Source organism: Pseudophryne corroboree, chromosome 6, assembly GCF_028390025.1.
Source record: "Pseudophryne corroboree isolate aPseCor3 chromosome 6, aPseCor3.hap2, whole genome shotgun sequence".
NCBI classification, from domain to species: domain Eukaryota; kingdom Metazoa; phylum Chordata; class Amphibia; order Anura; family Myobatrachidae; genus Pseudophryne; species Pseudophryne corroboree.
This window is the reverse complement of record NC_086449.1, coordinates 5963220-5991004: the sequence shown is the minus strand read 5'-3', so window position 1 is coordinate 5991004 and position 27785 is coordinate 5963220.

The following is a 27785-nucleotide window of genomic DNA, read 5'->3' as shown; positions in this document are numbered from 1 at the left end:
ATGGACGTCAGAGGCATTGGTCCAAGAGCGTTCTTCAGGACCATAGCCCTTCCAGTCAATGAGATACTGAAGTTGACCGTAACGGTGACGTGAGTCCAGGATCTTGGCCACTTCATACTCAACGCCTCGTTGAGTTTGGACTTTCGGAGTTGGTGGAAGTGAGGAATGAAACCGATTCAAGATTAGCGGTTTCAACAGGGAAACATGGAATGTCCTGGGTATTTTTAAGAAGGGAGGTAACTGGAGTCTGTAAGCAACAGGATTGATGACTTGATCAATTTTAAAAGGACCGATGTAGCGAGGTGCAAACTTCATACTGGGAACTCTTAACCTCAAATTCTTCGTGGATAACCATACCCGATCACCCACCTTAAGAGCGGGAACTGCTCGACGCTTCTTATCCGCAAACTTCTTGTACCTGAACGATGCCTTGAGCAGAGCTGATCGTACGCTCTTCCAGATATTGGCAAACTGATGCAAGGTGATATCCACTGCGGGAACAGAAGTTGCTGGAAGCGGTTGGAACTCAGGGACTTTAGGGTGGAATCCAAAGTTGGTGAAGAATGGTGTTGAGGAAGATGAAGAATGATACTGGTTGTTATGACAGAACTCGGCCCAGGGAAGTAATTGAACCCAGTCATCTTGAGAGGAGGACACATAGATGCGGAGGAAGGCCTCCAAGTCCTGATTCACCCTCTCAGTTTGACCATTGGTCTGAGGATGGTAAGCCGTGGAAAACTTTAACTTGACTTGGAGGACTTGACATAAACTTCGCCAGAATTTGGCTGTGAATTGAACTCCTCGATCTGAGATAATTTCTTCTGGAAGACCGTGGAGTCGGAAGATCTCTTGTATGAATACTTGAGCCAACTTGGAAGCTGACGGAAGACCGGTGAGAGGAATGAAGTGTGCCATCTTGGTGAACCGGTCAACTACCACCCAGATGGTATTGAACTTGTTGCACATGGGCAAATCTGTAATAAAATCCATCGACAAATGGGTCCATGGTCGACGGGGAACAGATAGTGGAACCAGTTGCCCCGCAGGCGACTGGCGGGATACTTTATGTTGAGCACACTTTGGGCAAGATGCAATAAACTCCAAAACGTCCTTTTTCAGAGTTGGCCACCAATAGGACCTAGAGATAAACTCCAGGGTTTTTTGGATACCTGTATGTCCGGCAAAACGGGAAGCATGGGCCCAATGCATGAGCTTCTTCCTTAGTGTCGGCTTCACAAAACTTTTCCCTGATGGGGGCGTAGAGTCCATCCCTACCGTGGAGAATGCCAACGGATTTATAATAGGATGCTTGTCTGAAGACTCTGACTCATTTTCTTGCTCCCATGAGCGGGAAAGGGCATCGGCCTTGCGATTCTGAGAGCCCGGACAGAACTGGAGTTTAAAGTCGAACCTGGAAAAGAAAAGTGCCCATCTGGCCTGACGAGGGTTGAGACATTGTGCGCCTTTTAGATATAGAAGGTTCTTGTGGTCTGTAAGGATGGTGATTGAATGAGAAGCTCCCTCCAACAGATATCTCCACTCCTCTAGAGCGAGCTTGATGGCTAGCAACTCCTGGTCGCCAATGGCATAGTTGCGCTCCGCTGGGGAGAACTTCCGTGAGAAGAAACTGCAAGGATGTAAATGACCATCTTTAGCCCTCTGAGATAACACCGCTCCTACTCCAACGGAGGAGGCATCCACCTCTAAGATGAAAGGAGAGTCGATGTCAGGCTGTTTCAGGACAGGTGCAGAGATGAACCTCTGTTTTAAAAGATGAAAAGCTTGCATGGCTTCTTCAGACCACTTGGACGGGTTAGCACCCTTCTTGGTGAAAGCAGTAATAGGCGCCACAATGGTGGAAAAGTCTCGTATAAACTTTCGGTAATAATTGGCGAACCCTAAGAACCTCTGGACCCCTTTGAGGGTTAAGGGTACCGGCCAATTCTGGATTGCTTGTAGTTTCTCAGGATCCATCTCTAGTCCGGAACCGGACACAATGTACCCTAGAAACGGAATGGACTTGACTTCAAAGACGCATTTCTCTAATTTGCAGTAGAGATGATTGACACGGAGACGGGACAGAACCTCCTTTACCCAGAAACGATGTTCCTCTAAATCGTTGGCAAAAATGAGGATATCATCTAGATAGACCACGACATGACGGTATAGAATGTCTCTGAAGATCTCATTGACGAAATGCTGGAAGACAGCTGGAGCATTGCTCAATCCGAAGGGCATGACGAGGTACTCATAATGTCCGTCACGGGTGTTAAATGCGGTCTTCCACTCGTCACCCTCACGGATCCGGATGAGATTGTATGCACCTCTCAGGTCCAGCTTTGTAAAGATGGTAGCTCCGCTAACTCTGTCAAAGAGCTCAGTAATCAGGGGTAAAGGATAGCGGTTCTTGATGGTAATGTCGTTCAAACCTCTGTAGTCGATGCACGGCCGCAGACCACCATCTTTCTTCTTTACAAAAAAGAAGCCTGCGCCGGCTGGAGAAGAAGAAGGTCGAATGAACCCCTTTGCTAGGTTCTCTTTAATGTATTCCTCCATAGAATGTGTCTCGGGGAGAGACAACGGATAAGTTCGGCCTCGAGGTGGAACCTTCCCTGGAACGAGATCAATCGGGCAGTCCCATTCTCTATGAGGAGGAAGGATATCAGCAGAAGCTTTACTGAACACATCCGTGAAATCTTGATATGGAGGAGGTGGAACATCAGACGACCTGGGGGAGGAAGAACAGACAGGCAACACTTTAAACAAACATGTCTTAGTACAGGAGGAACCCCATGCCAGGATTTGCGTAGTCGTCCAATCAATTGTAGGATTGTGAAGACGGAGCCATGGAAGGCCCAGAACCACAGGATGTGTGGCTCTTGGAATCACTAAAAATGAAATAAGTTCGGAATGAAGAACTCCCACTCTCAGACGAACTGGTAGAGTCCTTAGAGAAATAACTGTATCAAAAATTTTACTGCCATCCACAGCAGTTAAGGAAAAGGACGAAGGAAGTCTCTCGGTGGGTAGGGACCACCGTTTAACATAGGCTTCAGTAATAAAGTTCCCAGCTGCTCCGGAATCCAGGAGGGCAATGACGTTCTGATAACGTTGAGCAACTTGAAGCGAGACTGGGAGGTTACAATCTTGAGGAGATGGAGAGGAGATCATTACTCCTAGCCGGCCCTCTCCTTGGCGAGCTAGGATTTGGAGTTTCCCGGACGTTTGGGACAGGCATTAATGGTGTGAGACGGAGCTGCACAATACAGACAGAGAAACTCGGAGAGACGTCTTCGGCGCTCAGCAGGAGTTAAACGGGAATGGCCAATTTGCATGGGTTCATCTGTAGTTGGTGACAGTTGGCGAGGAGGAGGAGTAGAAGATTTTGGAGCAGATGATCTTCCACGCTCAGTTGCTCTCTCTCTGAAACGTAAGTCAACTTTCGTACAAAGTGAGATTAGCTCATCTAACTTGGAGGGTAAGTCTCTGGTAGCTAACTCATCTTTAATACGCTCGGATAAACCATGCCAGAATGCAGCATACAGGGCCTCGTCGTTCCATGCCAGTTCGGATGCCAGGATCTGGAACTGTATAAGATATTGTCCTACAGTACGTGATTCCTGGCGTAAACGGAGAATCTCAGACGAAGCTGAAGTTACCCGGCCTGGCTCGTCGAAGATGCGCCTGAATGTTGACACAAATGCAGTGTAAGAAGATAGCAGGGTGTCGGACCTCTCCCATAACGGTGATGCCCAATCAAGGGCTGAGCCACTGAGAAGAGAAATAATGTAGGCAATTTTTGTACGGTCACTGGGAAAATTGCCAGGTTGTAGCTCAAACTGAATCTCACACTGGTTGAGAAATCCCCTGCAGAATCTTGGAGATCCGTCAAATTTTGCTGGCGTTGGAAGATGAAGACGTGGAGCAGAAATGGGTAAGGTGGGTGGGGTTATAGCTGGAGTCACTGTGGTTGACGCACCAGACGCGCCTGATCCACGGAGAGTTGTCTGAATCCCATCCAGCCGAGTAGAGAGATCCTGGAGACAGCGGATGATGTGGCCCTGTGCAGCCTCCTGATGTTCTAGTCGGGCTGCCAGTTCTTGCATCGGCCTGGCCGCTTGATCCTGGTCTCCGGCTGGATTCATTAGGTCAGTGCTTACTGTCACAACTGAGGGCCTGAGCTGACGGGAGGCAGCCTCAGTTGTAGGGGCTGAGATGTACCGGAACCTGGGAGGTTGTATCAGACCCCTGGACATGTAAGTAACATGAATAATAACTGCCCGAAGGCGTGACCACGACAACTTAGATAAAAGTCAATGATGTTTATTATGACAACTCCGCATCACAGCAGCAATAAAAGAAAACGTAAAAGTCAGCAAAGAATAAATACAGTTCCTGAGTACTACAGCATGGCAGGAGCCACAGGGCACTGGTAGTGTGAGATAGTTCTTATGATCTTCTAGATGGAAAGTCCTTACCAGGCCCGGCTGTAGTAATGGAGATAACCCAGGATTGTACCAGCTGGTGTTCCAGGAAGAGCTGGGTTGCTGAAGGTAAAACAGCTGCTGTGGATACTGGCTGGAACCAGACTGTTGTTAGCACGGAGTGGATACTGGCTGGAACCAGTTAAATAATAAATGAACTTTGGGAGCGATGAAATGTGAACTGAAATGTAGAACTTGAGAGCGGAGAAATAATAATTCCGGTGGAGAGTGGTAAAGTGTAGAAAGGACACCGGCCCTTTAAGGGAAGCTGTACTCTGCTGGAAGCTGAGGCTGGAAGCAGGTAGTGTTGTAGCTGGAAACAGATGAATCCACAATGGATTGGAGAGTCAGGCTACACCGCAGGTGGAATGCTGGTGCGGGTCTCTATGGTGGAAGTCTTGAGACAGGAGCTGGAACCTGGAAGACAATCATAGAAGAGAGACAAACAGGAACTAGGTTTGACAACCAAAGCACTGACGTCTTCCTTGCTCAGGTACAGCTTACTTATACCTGCAGCAAGGAAGGGGTTGGCTAGGCAATTATGCAAATCAACAACACAGACAGCAGATTGGTGGAAATGATCAGATGACAGAATCCAAGATGGCTGCGCCCATGCAGACACTTGGAGGGAAGTTTGGTTTGTAATCCATGTGGTCTGGGAAACAGTAATGGCGGCGCCGGCCACCGGAGACAGGAGACGCCAGGCTGATAGATGCACATTTAACCACGCGGGCACAGCGGAGGCCGCGGCTGATGAAAGGACCACTCTGCATGTGGAAACTCAGGAACAGCGGAATCCGGTCCTGGAACGCTGAGCCCGCCTTAGGAGGCATCTGAAGGGTAAGTAATGGCGTCCAGATACCCGGATCGTGACAATGAGTGAGAAGAGAGAAAACAAAAAAAAACAAAAGAGAGAGAGGACAATTCATATATATATATATATATATATATTACATAAACCAACAATAAACAACAACAGGAAAAAAAACATTTTTCAAACATTTTAAAACATTGTCAGATCTGCCGTTCATCATCAGGCTGTCATATCTACATGTCCAATGGTATCCTTGCTCAGTCCCTCCCACCAGCACCTCCATACTCCACCCTTTGTATCTGGCCAGGATACATTGATGCGGGGAGGTCATGCTGGGGTTTGGTAGACTTCTGCAAAGACCAAGTAGCTATGCAATGTTTGAGTCCTGCTGATGACCGTCAGAGATGGGGAAAAGAAAACATTTCACAGATACATTACAAATTTTACCCGGTCATTCCTGTGTCTTCAGGGAATGACCTCCCAATTTATTAACCATTACCTCAGGCTTACCATCAGTCCTAATGATCACCTTTCCTGACTACATATCATGGGTGTGGCCAAAAATTCTTCCTATATGATCCCTGATTATAATTTGGTGTGTCATAACTTTGCTCATATCTTTGTCTAGGGGGTCTGACTTTATGTGGGCTGTTACAGTTGCTGGCATAATGCCCTTCTCTTTTACAAAGATAACAAACCCTTGGCTTCCTCCATGTGCCAGTGGCCTGGGGTTTCGGTCGATTTGATGCCTCCTCTAATGCTTGGATGCTTATCACCATCAACCGCTTTCCCTGTACTTCCCTGATTCCTTGGATACCATGGTTATGTTGTTGTCTAGGGGGTTGATATGACTTTTGTCTACTTCTTGATCTACAATCTCTTGCAAAATGTCCCTCTTTGTGACAATGGTAACAAACTACTACATTTGAATTTCTCACAGGATTTTGGGTCTTAAGCTGGTGTGGCTTCGTTGTCAGGGCTTGTCTACTGATTGTTATTTGCTTACTGCCCTGTGACTCCAGGTGTCTTTTGATGCTCCACTCGACAATGGCTGGGAAATATTTTCCTAACTGTCGGTTGATCTGCTTAATACATTCCTGATTGTGTTCCTCCGTACAAGGTACCTCCGTGTCTAATTTACAATTAGAAATAAATTTTGCAGGGTCAACACTGGAGGGCAAACATGCCCTCAGCACTGTCCGCCAATCTTTGTTGGTGGGTTCTGTGGAGTTTCCTAGTTCTTTAATAAATTTTTGACATGAAACTAGATCTTCCCTAGGATCAGGGAATTCAGACATGATTGATCTCAATTCTGTCCGGGACCAGGGACGGCGCATTGCACTGTCCTTGACGGGAATGATTCCCTGATCGTCAGTCTTTCCATTGGGGACTGTGATCACCCTGACAGGACTAAATTCAATTACATCACCTTGTGTTGGTCTTACAATATGGGGTACATTTGTTTGTGCGTGATATATAACACCGTACGTACCTGTGGACACGACCTCACCTGACCCTCCGTTAGGGGGTTTGATTACTGCCTTTACCGATTTGGTCGTGTCCACCTGGATGTCTGGTAGGATGGCTACTGGAAAAGGTTCCGACATCATGCTGGGCTCACTTTCTTGCTTGTAGTCCTGAGGGAAGTTTGACATGGGGTGCGACTTGCACAGGTTAACATTTGTAATTTTTACACTTTCATTTTTTATAAACATTATTACATTTGTTACTTTCATTCTTAATACAGTTACTAAGTGCATTTTTATCGTACACCATTGCGCCATTCTCTGCAACCATAATCCTCTCCATTGCCATGTCTCTCTTCCCAAGATGAGAGTCAGATATGTAAGTTAAATTTCTTTGCATTTCACTTTCCTGTTGCCACAATTTTAAATCATCATAATGTCTAATATGCCTTTTTGAAGATTTAATCAGGCAAACTCTTCTCTTTAAATTTTGTAACACTTCTGGGTTAAAAGTACCTACCCGGGAAAACTTCTCCCCGTCATGCACAGTCATCCCTTCCCATTCATTGCATAATATTTCTGTGTGATGACCATCTTGGTCTGATTTATCACACATGACCTTGCCGACCTGATTGATCTGTTTCAAATCAACCTGAACCAGGGTTGATCGCCCCTTACCTGAACAAGCGGCCCCCATCTCTGCAGGCGTTGCTTTCACTACCTCTGACTTCCAATCAGGGTCTCCGGCAACCCTCACAGAAAACCAAAATGTCCGGGGTAAGGCTGCGGTGGGGGTTTTGCAACGAGGTCCGCCCACTTAACTCCGCCCACGCTGGCCAATACGGCGACCAAAGTTCCCAGAGGTTCCGTACCCAACCTAGGGCCCCTAAGTACGTCTACTTGCTCGGGCGTGTGGGAGTGTCCTACCCTCCCCAGCAAGTGTCAGTCGCTGGAATGTCCCTGAGTGATCAGGCTACTTCCCTTAAAATAAAAAAATTACACAAATCACGTTAACAATGTGCAAGTAGCGTTCTTCTGAATTCAAGACACGCTAATGCACACAATCACATGCGGTACAATCGTATCTGCACACAAGCAACTAATCTTATGTGCGGAACGATCAGTGGAATTGAAAATTTCTGCTGCAAATTCCTTCAGCGATGAGCTTCTTTGGCCTATATGGGTCTCGCACCAACCCCTCTTCGGTTGTGCTTCTCTACTTCTAGTCTGCTGTACCTGAACCTCCTGTTCTGTGACCTCCTGGTCTGTTACCTCCTGGTCTGTTATGTACAGCAGACTCTACTGCTCATTAATGTGTCGAGTCTAACAAGGGACGCCTCCCAAGCCACCCCACGATATCACTCTCGCTGGTGTATCTCTTTCTACTGGCCTATGGTTCCCGCTTCCGTAATAAAAGAGAATTCTTATATATACACACACTCTTACCACATGTACACTTTAATTTTTATTTCTGCGCAGAAATCCTTTCATTCGGTATTAGCCTAACCCAGAAGAATTGCAATAGAGAAAGTTTTTTTTTCTTTTAACTTTAAACTTTCGGATTTGAGATAGATTTGTGTTATTATCGCGTTATTTCCTTATCGCTTACTAAACAATACTATCGTGCGGTTTGTATCATGTGGGCGTATCCGTACGCTCCGTTGCGTAATATACGCTCCGTGCGTCGACCCTTGCGTTGCGTACGCCCTGCCCTTGTAAGGACACGTGTACGCAGACCAAGTACGTCCTACAGTAACACACTACACGTTTATCAATGTGAATGATCTTTAACAGTAATCCTTCACTGACCACCACTCAAATCTCCCTTGTATTCTAGGCGAGATAGTGTGCGTGCCTTTTACAATTATTCCCTTAAATATTACTTTTTATCTTTTAACTATTAATAACAACAGATGTCTCAGCACGTTTATCACTAGTATGTGGCAATCAGGAGAATGAGGCACGAAAACAATACTAAACAAGAAATACAGATGTGTATGCTTATTGCTTATGCGTACGTTCGCAAAACAGAAACTAAACAGGTTTTAAAAGACAATAACGTACTGTTCCTACCTTCCGGTTCTGGATTCCTTCAGCACTCCTTACTAAGCGAAGCAGACGCTTATCTGGTCAGCACAACGAGGAATATTACCTCCCGCCTTTTGCTGACCGATAATGTCTGCTGAAATTACCTAGTGCAGATATGTGAAGAGCGGGCGAGTCCCCAATTGACAATGCCGATAATATACCTTGTATAAAACACTCTAAAAGGTTAAAGAACACAGTACGCAATTGGCGTATGGAATACCGTAAGAGTACGCACGTAGCGTAACGAACACTTAGCCGTGGACGAGATGCACGAGCGGCACGTTCGCTCACGGCTTAGAGCGTAAAGGCAAGCACGCTATAGGCTGCCGACTAACGTAATGATACGCTATCAGCGTTGCGGACGCACGAGACCACGAGGAGATCACAAGCGGCGCTGACGCTCACAGAGTTAAACCGTTAAACCTTTATAACTATACCATAAACAATGTACTTATACTGTAAACCCTTGTGCAGTGATAAGGTGTAAATGCAACACAATGTAACTCAGTTAGTTTCAAAGCTGTATGAGCGTCTGTGACGCTCTGAGAACCCCTTAGCAATATAATAAACACTCAAATACCGGTCTAAGGGTCTAACACCTTTTAAGGGAAAAGAATGAACGTTCAATTGCAAAAGAATACACAATACAAGTTATACACTACCAAAATAACATAAAATACTTAACCGAATCACTACACATAAAATACAGTAAAGATACAGTTACATTTAAGGGGGGAGGAGAGAGAGAATGGCTTATAACATTAAAATAAGAGACAATATGGTTGCAGAGAACTTACGCACAAGGGGAAACAATCGCAAGCGCCTTTCTGGATATCCAGCTCCCGATTATCAGTGATGAGAACCGTTGAAGAGAATAGAGAGCTGGCCCAGATCGGCTTGTCCTTTTATACACTACACACAGTACAGTACAATGGTCCCTACATTCTTATTGTTCATTGGACACAGGAATTCGTCTTCGCATTATATCAAAAGGTCATAGGTTGGTTCATACAGGTGGGCTGTGACTATTCCTAACTGCTCAGGTGGGAGGGAAACTGGGTTTCCCGCCGCATGGGTAATAAAGTGCAAATATAGTAAATGTCCATAAACTTCTTATGTCCATAACTATACGCACGAGCGATTAATCCGCTTCAAACCAACACCGGAATATTGCTAATTATATTCTCTTCCGATGGATACTAAACACCACTGTGTAACCCCTGTCTGACCCTTCGTATCATACAAAGAGGGATCTCTTTGTCTCTGAACATACTACGTTAACTAAACTTTCAGATTCTATCAAAGGGACCATAATCTACAAAATACATTATATGACTAAAATATGTTACGATTGAGTCGCCCGCTAGACGTACACAAACTCTACCGTAAATGCGCATACCGTGCACCTGCGGGTGCACGCAACTGAGAGTATGCGCACGCACGGGAGGGCTCATGCACGCGCAGCAGGCACTCGCATGAGGTGCATATATGGCAATGTGTAGCGTGATATTTTTCTGACTTTGACACAATATAAGACAAGCATTGTCTAGCATGGTCAGAGGAGATTTCAGCTTCTAACTCCAAGGCCCATGCTTCAATAGCCTCTGCCGCCCATGTAGCTGCAATAGTGGGCCTTTATGCAGCACCCGTGAGGGTGTAAATCGCTTTCAGACAACCCTCCACACGATTATCCGTAGGCTCTCTTAGAGACGTAACGGTGGTGACAGGTAGAGCTGAGGAAACCACCATCCTAGCCACATGTGAGTCTACTGGAGGAGGCGTTTCCCAATTCTTAGACAGCTCTGGCGCGAGGGGATAGCGAGCCAGCATCTTCTTTTGAGGCACAAACTTCATACCCGGGCTTTGCCAGGGTTCCTGACGTATATCCACTAGGTGGTCAGAGTGAGGTAAAACTTGTTTAATCACCTTCTGACGCTTGAACCTATCTGGTTTCTAAGGAGGAACGGATGGCTCGGGATCATCCGTAATCTGCAGAATTAACTTAATAGCCTCCAAAAGATCAGGAACATCCACATGTGAACTACCCTCCCCATCAGCCGTATCTGAGTGAGAACCTGTGGGGTCAGTGTATGTGCTGTCTTCATCAGACGAGGTGTCAGTGACAGCAGTGGATTGTGAGGACCTCTTGGACTTAGGCGAGCGTTGGTCAGACTTTTTAGTAGTCAGGGTCCGGGAATGGTTCAACTTCTTTAATTGAGCAGATAAATCATCCGCCCACGGCGGGTTAGCTGCAGGGACCACATACGGTTGTACCGGCATTGGGGGTCCCATAGGGGGAGTTAGTTTATGAACTAGCGTATGCAGAAGCGTGGAAAAAGCGTCCCACGGTGGGTCAGTATGTGCCTCCGTTGCCACAGTCCCACTAGGGGGCAAGGAGCCCCCAGAACCAGAGCCCACAGCTGCTATATTCTCCTCATATGGCCCCGTGGCGTCAGCAACACCGGCAGTGTGTTCAGCCCCAGAACCATTACCCTCAGAAGCAGACATGATATAACTTGCAGTATGAGGTAACACAGTACAATTATCAGCAGCACTATATCCCTAAACCCAAACCCCTGCGCAGTGTAGTCAGCACCAGCAGAGATAAAGGAGAGATATGGTGACTAAATCACAGAGAAAAATACGTAATACAGTATATCTTTGTGAAAATCCTATATTAGATAACACCTGACGCACCAAGCCCCCTCAGGTTATGGAATATAGGGATAGCAGGTTGAGTGAAAGACACAAAATGGACACCACTCAGCTATCAATGCACACACAAATAGTCACAGTTTGTACAATGCAGAGGTTATTACTAACAATAATACTGCACTGGACTAGCTTACACAGCTATATAACAATAGATATAACAGTACACAGTAAGAACTGGATGTATATCACAGGGTAATTGTACTATAAACCCTGACTAAATGCACTCTTCTTACTAACAATGACTAAAAAGGCAGGTAGAATACTTAAGTGTCATGTAAAGTCACAGCGCTGACAACCAGGCGGCTTTACATAGGAGGATTTGCCCAAGCAGTCCCAGGAACAGTGAGCTGAGGGATAATGGCGCCGCAGACACTGACAGGGAGTGAGGAAAGACAAAGATGCAGCTCCAGGGCGGGAACACTTGCTGGAAATGGCGCCCTGGGGCTGGGGGAGGGGCTTCAGGTCTAAACCTTATCCTCCTTGCTGGCAAAACCACCGGGTACTGTGGGCGATATTAAAATCGGTTTTAAGAGAAAACCTGACCTGCGCCCATGCCCTGGTGATCTAGTGGGATCACCTGTATCCACAGTGTCCACCGCCAGCGCGCGCGGCCCGCCTCCCACTGACCATGCCGGATCACGATAAAGACCTGGTCCCGCGAGCGGTACCCACTTACCTCAAACAGCTTTTCTTAGGGCTGCCTGGAACAGCCCCTCTGTTAAGTGCCTGCTTACTGCAGGACCAACTGACAAACTGAGCTCCTGTGCTGGGAGGCGGGGTTATAGAGGAGGCGGCGCTGTGCATTCTGGGAACAGTCAAAGCTTTGAGCCTGTTGGTGCCTCGGATCAAGATCCTACTCTACACCCATTGTCCAGACTTGTGGAGCCCAGTGTACCCCGCAGCAGAAAAAGAGGTGCAACGAGGTAGCTGTGTGACTAAGCTAAGCGACCCAAGTGGCCGGCACAAACACCTGGCCCATCTAGGAGTGGCACTGCAGTGTCAGACAGGATGGCAGATTTAAAAAATAGTCCCCAAACAGCACATGATGCAAAGAAAAAAAGAGGTGCAATGAGGTAGCTGTGTGACTAAGCTAAGCGACCCAAGTGGCCGACACAAACACCTGGCCCATCTAGGAGTGGCACTGCAGTGTCAGACAGGATGGCAGATTTAAAAAATAGTCCCCAAACAGCACATGATGCAAAGAAAAAAAAGAGGTGCAATGAGGTAGCTGTGTGACTAAACTAAGCGACCCAAGTGGCCGACACAAACACCTGGCCCATCTAGGAGTGGCACTGCAGTGTCAGACAGGATGGCAGATTTAAAAAATAGTCCCCAAACAGCACACGATGCAAAGAAAAAAAGAGGTACACCAAGGTCGCTGGATGGCTAACCTAAGCGACCCAAGTGGCCGACACAAACACCTGGCCCATCTAGGAGTGGCACTGCAGTGTCAGACAGGATGGCAGATTTAAAAATAGTCCCCAAACAGCACATGATGCAAAGAAAAAAAGAGGTGCAATGAGGTAGCTGTGTGACTAAGCTAAGCGACCCAAGTGGCCGACACAAACACCTGGCCCATCTAGGAGTGGCACTGCAGTTTTCTTGCGAGAGGATGAGTGCTTCCATCCTCATGTGAATCTGAACCACTAGCCATGAACATAGGCCAGGGCCTCAGCCGTTCCTTGCCACTCCGTGTCGTAAATGGCATATTGGCAAGTTTACGCTTCTCATCAGATGCTTTTAATTTAGCTTTTTGGGTCATTTTACTGAACTTTTGTAGTATACTTGACAACACAGAGGTAGAGCAATGGACTACTGTACCGTACTGCTATATATATATACTGGTGGTCACAGCAAAATTCTGCACTGTCCTCCTACTATATACTGCGCACAACTAAAATGCAGCACAGGTATGGGTGCATAGTATACTTGACGACACAGAGATAGAGCAGTGGACTACTGTACCGTACTGCTATATATATACTGGTGGTCACAGCAAAATTCTGCACTGTCCTCCTACTATCAGTGGCGTAACTACTGCCCCCGCAACCCTCGCGGTGGCTTGGGGGCGAGGGGCTGTGGGGGCGCCACCGATTTACAGCAGACTGACATGCGGACAAGCGTCCGCATGTCAGTCTGCGGTCTCCTTCCCTCCGCCGCTTGTTGGAGGGACACGGAGGGCACAGCGCGCCTCCCTGTGTCCCTCCTGCATCATCTCTGGCGGCCGCAGGTCTAATAGGGGGAAGTGCCGTCCGTGAGCTCTAATTGGCTCACGGACGGCACTTCCCCCTATTAGACCCACGGCCGCCGGAGATGATGCAGGAGGGACACAGGAGAGGCGCGCTGTGCCCTCCGTGTCCCTCCAAAAAGCGGCGGGGGGGGGGGGGCGGGAGGGAGGTGGGGGAAGAAATATCTGGCACTGGGGGCATATATGGCACTGGGGGGAATATCTGGCACTGGGGGGGGATATCTGGCACTGGGGCATATCTGGCACTGGGGGCATATATGGCACTGGGGGCATATATGGCACTGGGGGGGAATATCTGGCACTGGAGGCATATCTGGCACTGGAGGCATATATGGCACTGGAGGCATATATGGCACTGGGGGCATATATGGCACTGGGGGCATATATGGCACTGGGGGGGGATATCTGGCACTGGGGCATATATGGCACTGGGGGGAATATCTGGCACTGGGGGCATATCTGGCACTGGGGGCATATATGGCACTGGGGGGAATATCTGGCACTGGGGGCATATATGGCACTGGGGGCATATATGGCACTGGGGGCATATATGGCACTGGGGGCATATATGGCACTGGGGGGAATATCTGGCACTGGGGGGGGGATATCTGGCACTGGGGGGGGGATATCTGGCACTGGGGCATATCTGGCACTGGGGGCATATCTGGCACTGGAGGGGAATAGCTGGCACTGGGGGCATATGTGGCACTGGGGGGGAATATCTGGCACTGGGGGTATATGTGGCACTGGGGGGGTATATGTGTACCTGGCACATGGGGGGGGGGCTATATTTGGCACTGGGGCATGTGAGTACCTGACACCGTGGGGGAATATCTGGCACTGGGGATATATGTGGCATTGGGAGCACAGCCCTAGCAACAAGGACTACCTCCTAGCAACGAGCATGACATCCAGTGCATGAAACACCTGGCAACGAGCATGACACCCAGTGCATGAAACACCTGGCAACGAGCATGACACCCAGTGCATGAAACCCCTGGCAACGAGCATGACACCCTGAGCATGAAAACCCCTGGCACCGTGCATGGAACCAAGAGCATGAAACCCCTGGCAACGAGCATGACACCCAGTGCATGAAACCCCTGACAACGAGCAGGTAATTGAAAAGTAATTAGAAGTTTTACTGTAGGACTTAATGTGTAATGGGCATTACGGTGTGTGGCATAATGTATCACGGACATTGCGGTGTGTGTCATAATGTGTCACAGGCATTACGGTGTATGGTATACTATATCGCGGGCATTGTGATATGTGGTATAATGTCTCAGGGTCATTGCAGTGTGTGGCATAATGTATCACGGACATTGCGGTGTGTGTCATAATGTGTCAGGCATTACGGTGTGTGGTATACTATATCACGGGCATTGTGGTATGTGGTATAATGTCTCAGGGTCATTGCAGTGTGGCATAATACATAACGGGCATTGCGGTGTGTGGCATAGGGTATAACGGGCAGGGCATTGCGGTATGTGTCACAGGCATTACGGTGTATGGTATACTATATCACGGGCATTGTGGTATAATGTCTCAAGGTCATTGCAGTGTGTGGCATAATGTGTCACAGGCATTGTATGTGCTATAATGTATCGGGCATTGCAGTGTGTGGCATAATGTATCACGGACATTGCGGTGTGTGTCATAATGTGTCACAGACATTGTATGTGCTATAATGTATCAGGGGCATTGCAGTGTGTAGCATAATGTATAACGGGCATTGCGATTCCTGTCATAATGTGTCACAGGCATTACGGTGTGTGGCATAATGTGTCACAGGCATTACGGTGTGTGGCATAATGTGTCGGGGGCATTACAGTGTGTGCATATTGTGTCATGTGCATTATTGTGTGCGGCATAATGTCTAAGGGCCATTGCAGTATGTGGAATAATGTATACTGGGCATTACTATAAGGAGGAAAAATGACAAATAATGTAAGGGGCATGAATCAGGATTATTATTCTTTCCTGTGGTGGCCAACGTATGGGCGTGCAGGTTGCAAAACTGGGGTATAAGGTAGTCTTTTCCTGCAATGCCACACCCCTTTATGCGAAACCACGCCCATTCCAATGAAACCACGCCCCCTTTTTGCTGCGCGCGCATATTTATCCCTTTCTTACTCCCAATTATGGAGCATGAAGGGGGGGGGGGGGGGCGCCGAAGAATTTTTTGGCTTGGGGGAGAAAAATTTCTAGTTACGCCACTGCCTACTATATACTGCGCACAACTAAAATGCAGCACAGGTATGGATGCATAGTATACTTGACGACACAGAGGTAGAGCAGTGGACTACTGTACCGTACTGCTATATATATACTGGTGGTCACAGCAAAATTCTGCACTGTCCTCCTACTATATACTGCACACAACTAAAATGCAGCACAGGTATGGATGCATAGTATACTTGACGACACAGAGGTAGTGGACTACTGTACCGTACTGCTATATATATATACTGATGGTCAGAGCAAAATTCTGCACTGTCCTACTACTATAAACTGCGCACAACTAAAATGCAGCACAGGTATGGATGCATAGTATACTTGACGACACAGAGGTAGAGCAGTGGACTACTGTACCATACTGCTATATATATATATATACTGGTGGTCACAGCAAAATTCTGCACTGTCCTCCTACTATATACTACAATGCAGCACAGATATGGAGCATTTTTCAGGCAGAGAACGTAGATATTTGCAAGCACATTGAGAACAGATATTTGCAGCACACTGAGCACAGATATTTGCAGCACACTGAACCCAGAAACTGAGAGAACGCAGCCACGTCCTCTCGCTATCATCTCCAAAGCACGAGTGAAAATGGCGGCGACGCTCGGCTCCTTATATAGAAGACGAATCTCGCGAGAATCCGACAGCGGGATGATGACGTTCGGGCGCGCTCGGTTTAACCGAGCAAGGCGGGAAGATTCGAGTCTGCCTTGGAACCGTGTAAAATGGGTGAAGTTCGGGGGGGTTCGGATCCCGAGGAACCGAACCCGCTCATCACTAATATATAGTATTACAGTGCAGCATTTTGGTGACCCAACAGTATATAGTTGTGTACAGTAGGCCATTGCTGTATCTTGCAGCTCTGTGTCACTGAGTGCACGTATCCATTCCATATCTGTGCGGCATTTTTGTGAGCAGTATATATAGTTTTACAGTGCAGCATTTTGGTGACCAAACAGTATATAGTTGTGTACAGTAGGCCATTGCTGTTGATATATTACAGGCATATAATTCCACACATTAAAAAATGGAGAACAAAAATGTGGAGGGTAAAATAGGGAAAGATCAAGATCCACTTCCACCTCGTGCTGAAGCTGCTGCCACTAGTCATGGCCGAGACGATGAAATGCCATCAACGTCGTCTGCCAAGGCTGATGCCCAATGTCATAGTAGAGAGCATGTAAAATCCAAAAAACAAAAGTTCAGTAAAATGACCCAAAAATCAAAATTAAAAGCGTCTGAGGAGAAGCGTAAACTTGCCAATGTGCCATTTACGACACGGAGTGGCAAGGAACGGCTGAGGCCCTGGCCTATGTTCATGGCTAGTGGTTCAGCTTCACATGAGGATGGAAGCACTGATCCTCTCGCTAGAAAAAAGAAAAGACTTAAGCTGGCAAAAGCACAGCAAAGAACTGTGCGTTCTTCGAAATCACAAATCCCCAAGGAGAGTCCAATTGTGTCGGTTGCGATGCCTGACCTTCCCAACACTGGACGTGAAGAGCATGCGCCTTCCACCATTTGCACGCCCCCTGCAAGTGCTGGAAGGAGCACCCGCAGTCCAGTTCCTGATAGTCAGATTGAAGATGTCAGTGTTGAAGTACACCAGGATGAGGATATGGGTGTTGCTGGCGCTGGGGAGGAAATTGACCAGGAGGATTCTGATGGTGAGGTGGTTTGTTTAAGTCAGGCACCCGGGGAGACACCTGTTGTCCGTGGGAGGAATATGGCCGTTGACATGCCTGGTGAAAATACCAAAAAAATCAGCTCTTCGGTGTGGAACTATTTCAACAGAAATGCGGACAACAGGTGTCAAGCCGTGTGTTCCCTTTGTCAAGCTGTAATAAGTAGGGGTAAGGACGTTAACCACCTCGGAACATCCTCCCTTATACGTCACCTGCAGCGCATTCATAATAAGTCATTGACAAGTTCAAAAACTTTGGGTGACAGTGGAAGCAGTCCACTGACAACTAAATCCCTTCCTCTTGTAACCAAGCTCCTGCAAACCACACCACCAACTCCCTCAGTGTCAATTTCCTCCTTAGACAGGAAAGCCAATAGTCCTGCAGGCCATGTCACTGGCAAGTCTGACGAGTCCTCTCCTGCCTGGGATTCCTCCGATGCATCCTTGAGTGTAATGCCTACTGCTGCTGGCGCTGCTGTTGTTGCTGCTGGGAGTCGATGGTCATCCCAGAGGGGAAGTCGGAAGACCACTTGTACTACTTCCAGTAAGCAATTGACTGTCCAACAGTCCTTTACGAGGAAGATGAAATTTCACAGCAGTCATCCTGCTGCAAAGTGGATAACTCAAGTCAAGGCAGCTGCGGTGGTGTTAAACGTGTGTCCGGTATCCACCGTTAATTCACAGGGAATTAGAGAATTGCTTGAGGTACTGTGTCCCCGGTACCAAATACCATCTAGGTTCCATTTCTCTAGGCAGGCAATACGAAGAATGTACACAGACGTCAGAAAAAGAGTCACCAGTGTCCTAAAAAATGCAGTTGTACCCAATGTCCACTTAACCACGGACATGTGGACAAGTGGAGCAAGGCAGACTCAGGACTATATGACTGTGACAGCCCACTGGGTAGATGTATTGCCTCCCGCAGCAAGAACAGCAGCGGCGGCACCAGTAGCAGCATATCGCAAACGCCAACTCGTTCCTAGGTAGGCTACGCTTTGTATCACCGTTTTTCATAAGAGGCACACAGCTGACAACTTCTTACGGAAACTGAGGAACATCATTGCAGAATGGCTTACCCCAATTGGACTCTCCTGGGGATTTGTGACATCGGACAACGCCAGCAATATTGTGCGTGCATTACATCTGGGCAAATTCCAGCACGTCCCATGTTTTGCACATACATTGAATTTGGTGGTGCAGAATTATTTAAAAAACGACAGGGGCATGCAAGAGATGCTGTCGGTGGCCCGAAGAATTGCGGGCCACTTTCGGCATTCAGCCACAGCGTATTACTCAATGACACGATTCCAGGTCACCCAGCAGGGGCACAGGTGTACTCATTACTCACTGACACATTTCCCAGATCACAAAGCAGGGGCACAGGTGTACTCATTACTCACTGACACATTTCCAGGGTCACCCAGCAGGAGCACAGGTGTACTCATTACTCACTGACACATTTCCCAGGTCACCCAGCAGATGCACAGGTGTGATCGTTACCCACTGACACATTTCCCAGGTCACCCAGCAGAAGCACAGGTGTACTCATTACTCACTGACACATTTCCCAGGTCACCCAGCAGGTGCACAGGTGTGATCATTACTCACTGATACATTTCCCAGGTCACCCAGCAGATGCACAAGTGTGATCATTACTCACTGACACATTTCCCAGGTCACACAGCAGGTGCACAGGTGTGATCATTACTCACTAACACATTTCCCAGGCCACCCAGCAGATGCACAGGTGTGATCATTACTCACTGACACATTTCCCAGGTCACCCAGCAGATGCACAGGTGTACTCATTACTCACTGACACATTTCCCAGGTCACCCAGCAGGGGCACAGGTGTACTCATTACTCACTGACACATTTCCCAGGTAACCTAGCAGGTGCACAGGTGTGCTCACTACTCACTGACATTTCCCAGGTCACCCAGCAGGAGCGCAGGTGTACTCATTACTCACTGACACATTTTCCAGGTTACCCAGCAGATGCACAGGTGTGATCATTACTCACTGACACATTACCCAGGTCACCCAGCAGATGCACAGGTGTACTCATTACTCACTGACACATTTCCCAGGTCACCCAGCAGATGCACAGGTGTACGCATTACTCACTGACACATTTCCCAGGTCACCCAGCAGGGGCACGGTGTACTCATTACTCACTGACACATTACCCAGGTCACCCAGCAGGGGTACAGGTTTACTCACTCATTACTCACTCATTACTCACTGACACATTTCCCAGGTCACCCAGCAGGAGCACAGGTATACTCATTACTCACTGACACATTTCCCAGGTCACCCAGCAGGAGCACAGGTATACTCATTACTCACTGACACATTTCCCAGGTCACAGAGCAGGTGCACAGGTGTACTCATTACTCACTGACACATTTCCCAGGTCACCCAGCAGGAGCACAGGTATACTCATTACTCACTGACACATTTCCCAGGTCACCCAGCAGATGCACAGGTGTACTCATTACTCACTGACACATTTCCCAGGTCACCCAGCAGGAGCACAGGTGTACTCCTTACTCACTGACACATTTCCCAGGTCACCAAGCAGGAGCGCAGGTGTACTCATTACTCACTGACACATTTCCAGGGTCACCCAGCAGATGCACAGGTGTATTCATTACTCACGGACACATTTCTCAGATCACCCAGCAGGGGCACAGGTGTACTCATTACTCACTGACACATTACCCAGGTCACCCAGCAGGGGTACAGGTTTACTCATTACTCACTGACACATTTCCCAGGTCACCCAGCAGATGCACATGTGCACTTATTACTCACTGACACGTTTCCCAGGTCACCCAGCAGGAGCACAGGTATACTCATTACTCACTGACACATTTCCCAGGTCAAAGAGCAGATGCACAGGTGTATTCATTACTCACTGACACATTTCCCAGATCACCCAGCAGGGGCACAGGTGTACTCATTACTCACTGACACATTTCCCAGGTCACACAACAGGTGCACAGGTATACTCATTACTCACTGACACATTTTCCAGGTCACCCTTGCAGCGGCACAGGTGTACTTATTCCTCACTGACACATTTCCCAGGTCACCCAGCAGATGCTCAGGTGTACTCATTACTCACTGACACATTTCTCAGGTCCCCCAGCAGATGCACAGGTGTATTCATTACTCACTGACACATTTCCCAGGTCACCCAGCAGGAGCACAGGTGTACTCATTACTCACTGACACATTTCCCAGGTCACCCAGCAGGTGCACAGGTGTACTCATTACTCACTGACACATTTCCCAGGTCACCCAGCAGGGGCACAGGTGTACTCATTACTCACTGACACATTTCCCAGGTCACACAACAGGTGCACAGGTGTACTCATTACTCACTGACACATTTCCCAGGTCACCCAGCAGGTACACAGGTGTACTCATTACTCACTGACACATTTCCCAGGTCACCCAGCAGGGGCACGGGTGTACTCATTACTCGCTGACACATTTCCTAGGTCACACAACAGGTGCACAGGTGTACTCATTACTCACTGACACATTTCCCAGGTCACCCAGCAGATGCACAGGTGTATTCATTACTCACTGACACATTTCCCAGGTCACCCAGCAGAAGCACAGGTGTACTCATTACTCACTGACACATTTCCCAGGTCACCCAGCAGGTGCACAGGTGTACTCATTACTCACTGACACATTTCCCAGGTCACCCAGCAGGTGCACAGGTGTACTCATTACTCACTGACACAATTCCCAGGTCACCCTTGCAGCGGCACAGGTGTTCATTACTCACTGACACATTTCCCAGGTCACCCAGCAGGTGCACAGGTGTGATCATTACTCACTGACACATTTCCCAGGTCACCTAGCAGGTGCACAGGTGTACTTATTACTCACCGACACATTTCCCAGGTTACTCAGCAGGGGCTCAGGAGTACTCATTACTCACTGACATTTCCCAGGTCACCCAGCAGGTGTACAGGTGTGCTCATTACTCACTGACACATTTCCCAGGTCACCCAGCAGGGGCACGGTGTACTCATTACTCACTGACACATTACCCAGGTCACCCAGCAGGGGTACAGGTTTACTCATTACTCACTGACACATTTCCCAGGTCACCCAGCAGATGCACATGTGCACTTATTACTCACTGACACATTTCCCAGGTCACCCAGCAGGAGCACAGGTATACTCATTACTCACTGACACATTTCCCAGGTCACCCAGCAGGAGCACAGGTATACTCATTACTCACTGACACATTTCCCAGGTCACAGAGCAGGTGCACAGGTGTACTCATTACTCACTGACACATTTCCCAGGTCACCCAGCAGATGCACAGGTGTACTCCTTACTCACTGACACATTTCCCAGGTCACCAAGCAGGAGCGCAGGTGTACTCCTTACTCACTGACACATTTCCCAGGTCACCCAGCAGATGCACAGGTGTACTCCTTACTCACTGACACATTTCCAGGGTCACCCAGCAGATGCACAGGTGTATTCATTACTCACGGACACATTTCTCAGATCACCCAGCAGGGGCACAGGTGTACTCCTTACTCACTGACACATTACCCAGGTCACCCAGCAGGGGTACAGGTTTACTCATTACTCACTGACACATTTCCCAGGTCACCCAGCAGATGCACATGTGCACTTATTACTCACTGACACATTTCCCAGGTCACCCAGCAGGAGCACAGGTATACTCATTACTCACTGACACATTTCCCAGGTCACCCAGCAGGAGCACAGGTATACTCATTACTCACTGACACATTTCCCAGGTCACAGAGCAGGTGCACAGGTGTACTCATTACTCACTGACACATTTCCCAGGTCACCCAGCAGGAGCACAGGTATACTCATTACTCACTGACACATTTCCCAGGTCACCCAGCAGATGCACAGGTGTACTCCTTACTCACTGACACATTTCCCAGGTCACCAAGCAGGAGCGCAGGTGTACTCCTTACTCACTGACACATTTCCAGGGTCACCCAGCAGATGCACAGGTGTATTCATTACTCACTGACACATTTCCCAGATCACCCAGCAGGGACACAGGTGTACTCATAACTCACTGACTCATTTCCCAGGTCACACAACAGGTGCACAGGTATACTCATTACTCACTGACACATTTCCCAGGTCACCCTTGCAGCGGCACAGGTGTACTTATTCCTCACTGACACATTTCCCAGGTCACACAACAGGTGCACAGGTGTACTCATTACTCACTGACACATTTCCCAGGTCACCCAGCAGGTACACAGGTGTATTTATTACTCACTGACACATTTCCCAGGTCCCCCAGCAGGTGCACAGGTGTACTCATTACTCACTGACACATTTCCCAGGTCACCCAGCAGGTGCACAGGTGTACTCATTACTCACTGACACAATTCCCAGGTCACCCTTGCAGCGGCACAGGTGTTCATTACTCACTGACACATTTCCCAGGTCACCAAGCAGGTGCACAGGTGTGTACTCATTACTCACTGACACATTTCCCAGGTCACCCAGCAGATGCACAGGTGTACGCATTACTCACTGACACATTTCTCATGTCTTGAGGAAGGCTCCTGCTGAGCCGAAACGCGTCGACAATTTTGGGCACTGTGCAACTTTTCAAAAAACCAGCCTTCAAGGTATTTCTTTGTTCTATTTTGATTTATACGCTGTGGAAATTTTTTTTTCCTGTGTCTGCATATTCCAGCTTTGACAATTTTTATTCTCCTCTTGTGGAGTGTTTTTATTTTCATGTACTCCTTTCCCAACTATGGGATTTTATACCTATTAAAAAAGTTTTTATTGAAAGAAATGGATTGATTGGCACCATTTTTTCTTTTTGGATTTACAACTGCTCAAATACCTATTGGCATCTTGAGGCCCGAAACAGCTGTGGATCCAAAAGATACCTTGATAGGAACATCTCCACATTTCTTTCTGTGAGTGTGGTACGCATCTTCACTTTGATATAGGAATATATATGAAAGATACCTTTATATACTTACCGCATCTTCACTTTAATGTGAGTTTAGGTATGCTTATCTACGCATACTTTTTGGTGGAGGACACACGGAAAGGGTGAAGAGCTTCAAAAGAAACCTTTATGTGCACACATTCGTTTTTCCTAGTGTGAGTTGGGGTACGCACTGCATACAGACCCCCTATTCATACTACCACTTTCCTGCTCTATCTGATGGGATAAAAGGACTTTCTTTGAACAGCTTGTAAAAACAATAGTACACATTGTATGTTTTGTTCTTTTTCATGTAACTATGAACGGACATTAATCATACCGACTGAGAACCTCTGCTGAACTACTGAGGACTTCCATCCTGAATACTCTTAAGGGACGTATATTTTAGTTTCATCTTTATATTTACATTGGGCGCATATACTGAGAAAAGATTGTCTTCCTTTTGTGTTGAATTTCTGTTTTCTGTGGGGTGTGGTGGCATCCCATTAGACAATCTACACTTGTTAAAGCTGCCCTGCGCACATTTCAAACATCCCAAAAATTCCCCTGGTTTTCTTGTACATTTCTCAGGTCACCCAGCAGATGCACAGGTGTACTCATTACTCACTGACACATTTCCCAGGTCACCCAACAGGTGCACAGGTGTACTCATTACTCACTGACACATTTCCCAGGTCACCCAGCAGGGGCACAGGTGTACTCATTACTCACTGACACGTTTCCCAGGTCACCCAGCAGATGCACAGGTGTACTCATTACTCACTGACACATTTCCCAGATCACCCAGCAGGGGCACAGGTGTACGCATTACTCACTGACACATTTCCCAGGTCACCCAACAGGTGCACAGGTGTACTCTTTACTCACTGACACATTTCCCAGGTCACCCAGCAGATGCACAGGTGTACTCATTACTCACTGACACATTTCCCAGGTCACCCAGCAGGGGCACAGGTGTACGCATTACTCACTGACACATTTCCCAGGTCACCCAACAGGTGCACAGGTGTACTCTTTACTCATTGACACATTTCCCAGGTCACCCAGCAGGGGCACAGGTGTACTCATTCCTCCTGACACATTTCCCAGGTCACCCAGCAGGGGCACAGGTGTGCTCATTACTCACTGACACATTTCCCAGGTAACCAAGCAGGAGCACAGGTGTACTCATTACTCACTGACACATTTCCCAGGTCACTCAACAGGTGCACAGGTGTACTCCTTACTCACTGACACATTTCTCAGGTCACCCAGCAGGTGCACAGGTGTGTTGTGCTCATTACTCACTGACACATTTCCCAGGTCACCCAGCAGGGGCACAGGTGTACTCATTACTCACTGACACGTTTCGCAGGTCACCGAGCAGGAGCACAGGTGCACTCATTACTCACTGACACATTTCCCAGGTCACCCAGCAGATGCACAGGTGTAGTCATTACTCACTGACACATTTCCCAGGTCACCCAGCAGGAGCACAGGTGTACTCATTACTCACTGACACATTTCCCAGGTCACTCAGCAGGTGCACAGGTGTACTCATTACTCACTGACACATTTCCCAGGTCACTCAGCAGGGGCTCAGGTTTGTTCATTACTCACTGACACATTTCCCAGGTCACCCAGCAGGGGCACAGGTGTACTCATTACTCACTGACACATTTCCCAGGTCACCCAGCAGGTGCACATGTGTACTTATTATTCACCGAAACATTTCCCAGGTCACCCAACTGGTACACAGGTGTGATCATTACTCACTGACACATTTCCCAGGTCACCTAGCAGGTGCACAGGTGTACTTATTACTCACCGACACATTTCCCAGGTCACTCAGCAGGGGCTCAGGAGTACTCATTACTCACTGACACATTTCCCAGGTCACCCAGCAGGAGCACAGGTGTACTCATTACTCGCTGACACATTTCCCAGGTCACCCAGCAGGAGCACAGGTGTACTCATTACTCACTGACATTTCCCAGGTCACCCAGCAGGTGTACAGGTGTGCTCATTACTCACTGACACATTTCCCAGGTCACCCAGCAGGGGCACAGGTGTACTCATTACTCACTGACATTTCCCAGGTCTCCCAGCAGGTGCACATGTGTACTTATTACTCACCGAAACATTTCCCAGGTCACCCAACAGGTACACAGGTGTGATCATTACTCACTGACACATTTCCCAGGTCACCTAGCAGGTGCACAGGTGTACTTATTACTCACCGACACATTTCCCAGGTCACTCAGCAGGGGCTCAGGTGTACTCATTACTCACTGACACATTTCCCAGGTCACCCAGCAGGAGCACAGGTGTACTTATTGCTCACTGACACATTTCCCAGGTCATCCAGCAGGTGCACAGGTGTACTCACTACTCACTGACATTTCCCAGGTCACCCAGCAGATGCACAGGTGTATTCATTACTCACTGACACATTTCCCAGGTCACCCAGCAGGTGTACAGGTGTGCTCATTACTCACTGACACATTCCCAGGTCACCCAGCAGGTGTACAGGTGTGCTCATTACTCACTGACACATTTCCCAGGTCACCCAGCAGATGCACAGGTGTACTCATTACTCACTGACACATTCCCAGGTCACCCAGCAGGTGTACAGGTGTGCTCATTACTCACTGACACATTTCCCAGGTCACCCAGCAGGGGCACAGGTGTACTCATTACTCACTGACACATTTCCCAGGTCACCAAGCAGGAGCACAGGCGTACTCATTACTCACTGACACATTTCCTATGTCACCCAGCAGGGGCACAGGTGTACTCAATACTTACTGACACATTTCCCAGGTCACCAAGCAGGAGCACAGGGGTAGGGCAAATCTTGATGCAGTTTTAATAGTAACAAAGTACCCAAGTTCATCCATGATCCTGCTCTACCATATTACTGACCCCTACAGAAGAGGGTGGGAACCTCAGGCAGTGAGACCCGCCTGGGACTTCCTCTGTACATCTGCGGGCCGGTCCGGCACTACTTGCTCACATGTCAGTCATATCCACTAATACTCGATGCTGACACACTATCTGGCATATTAATCTACCTGTAACCCTAGTACAAGCTACGCATAGACAATACAAATATCTAGTTCCATCATCCAAATGCCTGCAAATACCACCGTCTTCCACCCCAGGCTCATGCTCTTAGCGGAAATCTAGGTGCAGCTGCTCAGATCAAGGCGTTGGGCTGTATATGGATAACGAATCCCTGATATAGCCACAGGACAGTCCTGCAGTGCCATCTGCTGCACAGAAGGGGTACTGCACCAAATGTGCTGTCTGTCCCAACACCCTGTTTAGTGGCTCACCATACCATAACTTCTTAAAGACTCTATTGATGAGTGAGACATGTTCTAGCTAAAGTCTATGGAATTACTTTTCTGTGATTATACACAGAGCCATCTCGTGCCAACGCAGTAGTGCGTCCAGATTGCCCTGCAGGCGTATCTCGCAACGTTTCCAGGAGTAAACTCACGACAAAATAAACACCAGCCCTGATCCACCGGAACATCAATCACAATCTGTACAAACACCCACTTCACACGGAGATCCACTATTATTATACAGAGCGGTGCAACCACCATCACCGTATACTCAGTGTTATTATACAGAGCGGTGTGACCGGTATCAGCGTATACTCAGTGTTATTATACAGAGCGGTGTGACCAGTATCACCGTATACTCAGTGTTATTATACAGAGCGGTGTGACCGGTATCAGCGTATACTCAGTGTTATTATACAGAGCGGTGTGACCAGTATCAGCGTATACTCAGTGTTATTATACAGAGCGGTGTGACCGGTATCAGCGTATACTCAGTATTATTATACAGTGCAGTGTGACCGGTATCAGCGTATACTCAGTATTATTATACAGAGCGGTGTGACCGGTATCAGCGTATACTCAGTGTTATTATACAGAGCGGTGTGACCGGTATCAGTATATACTCAGTGTTATTATACAGAGCGGTGTGACCGGTATCAGCGTATACTCAGTATTATTATACAGAGCGGTGTGACTGGTATCAGCGT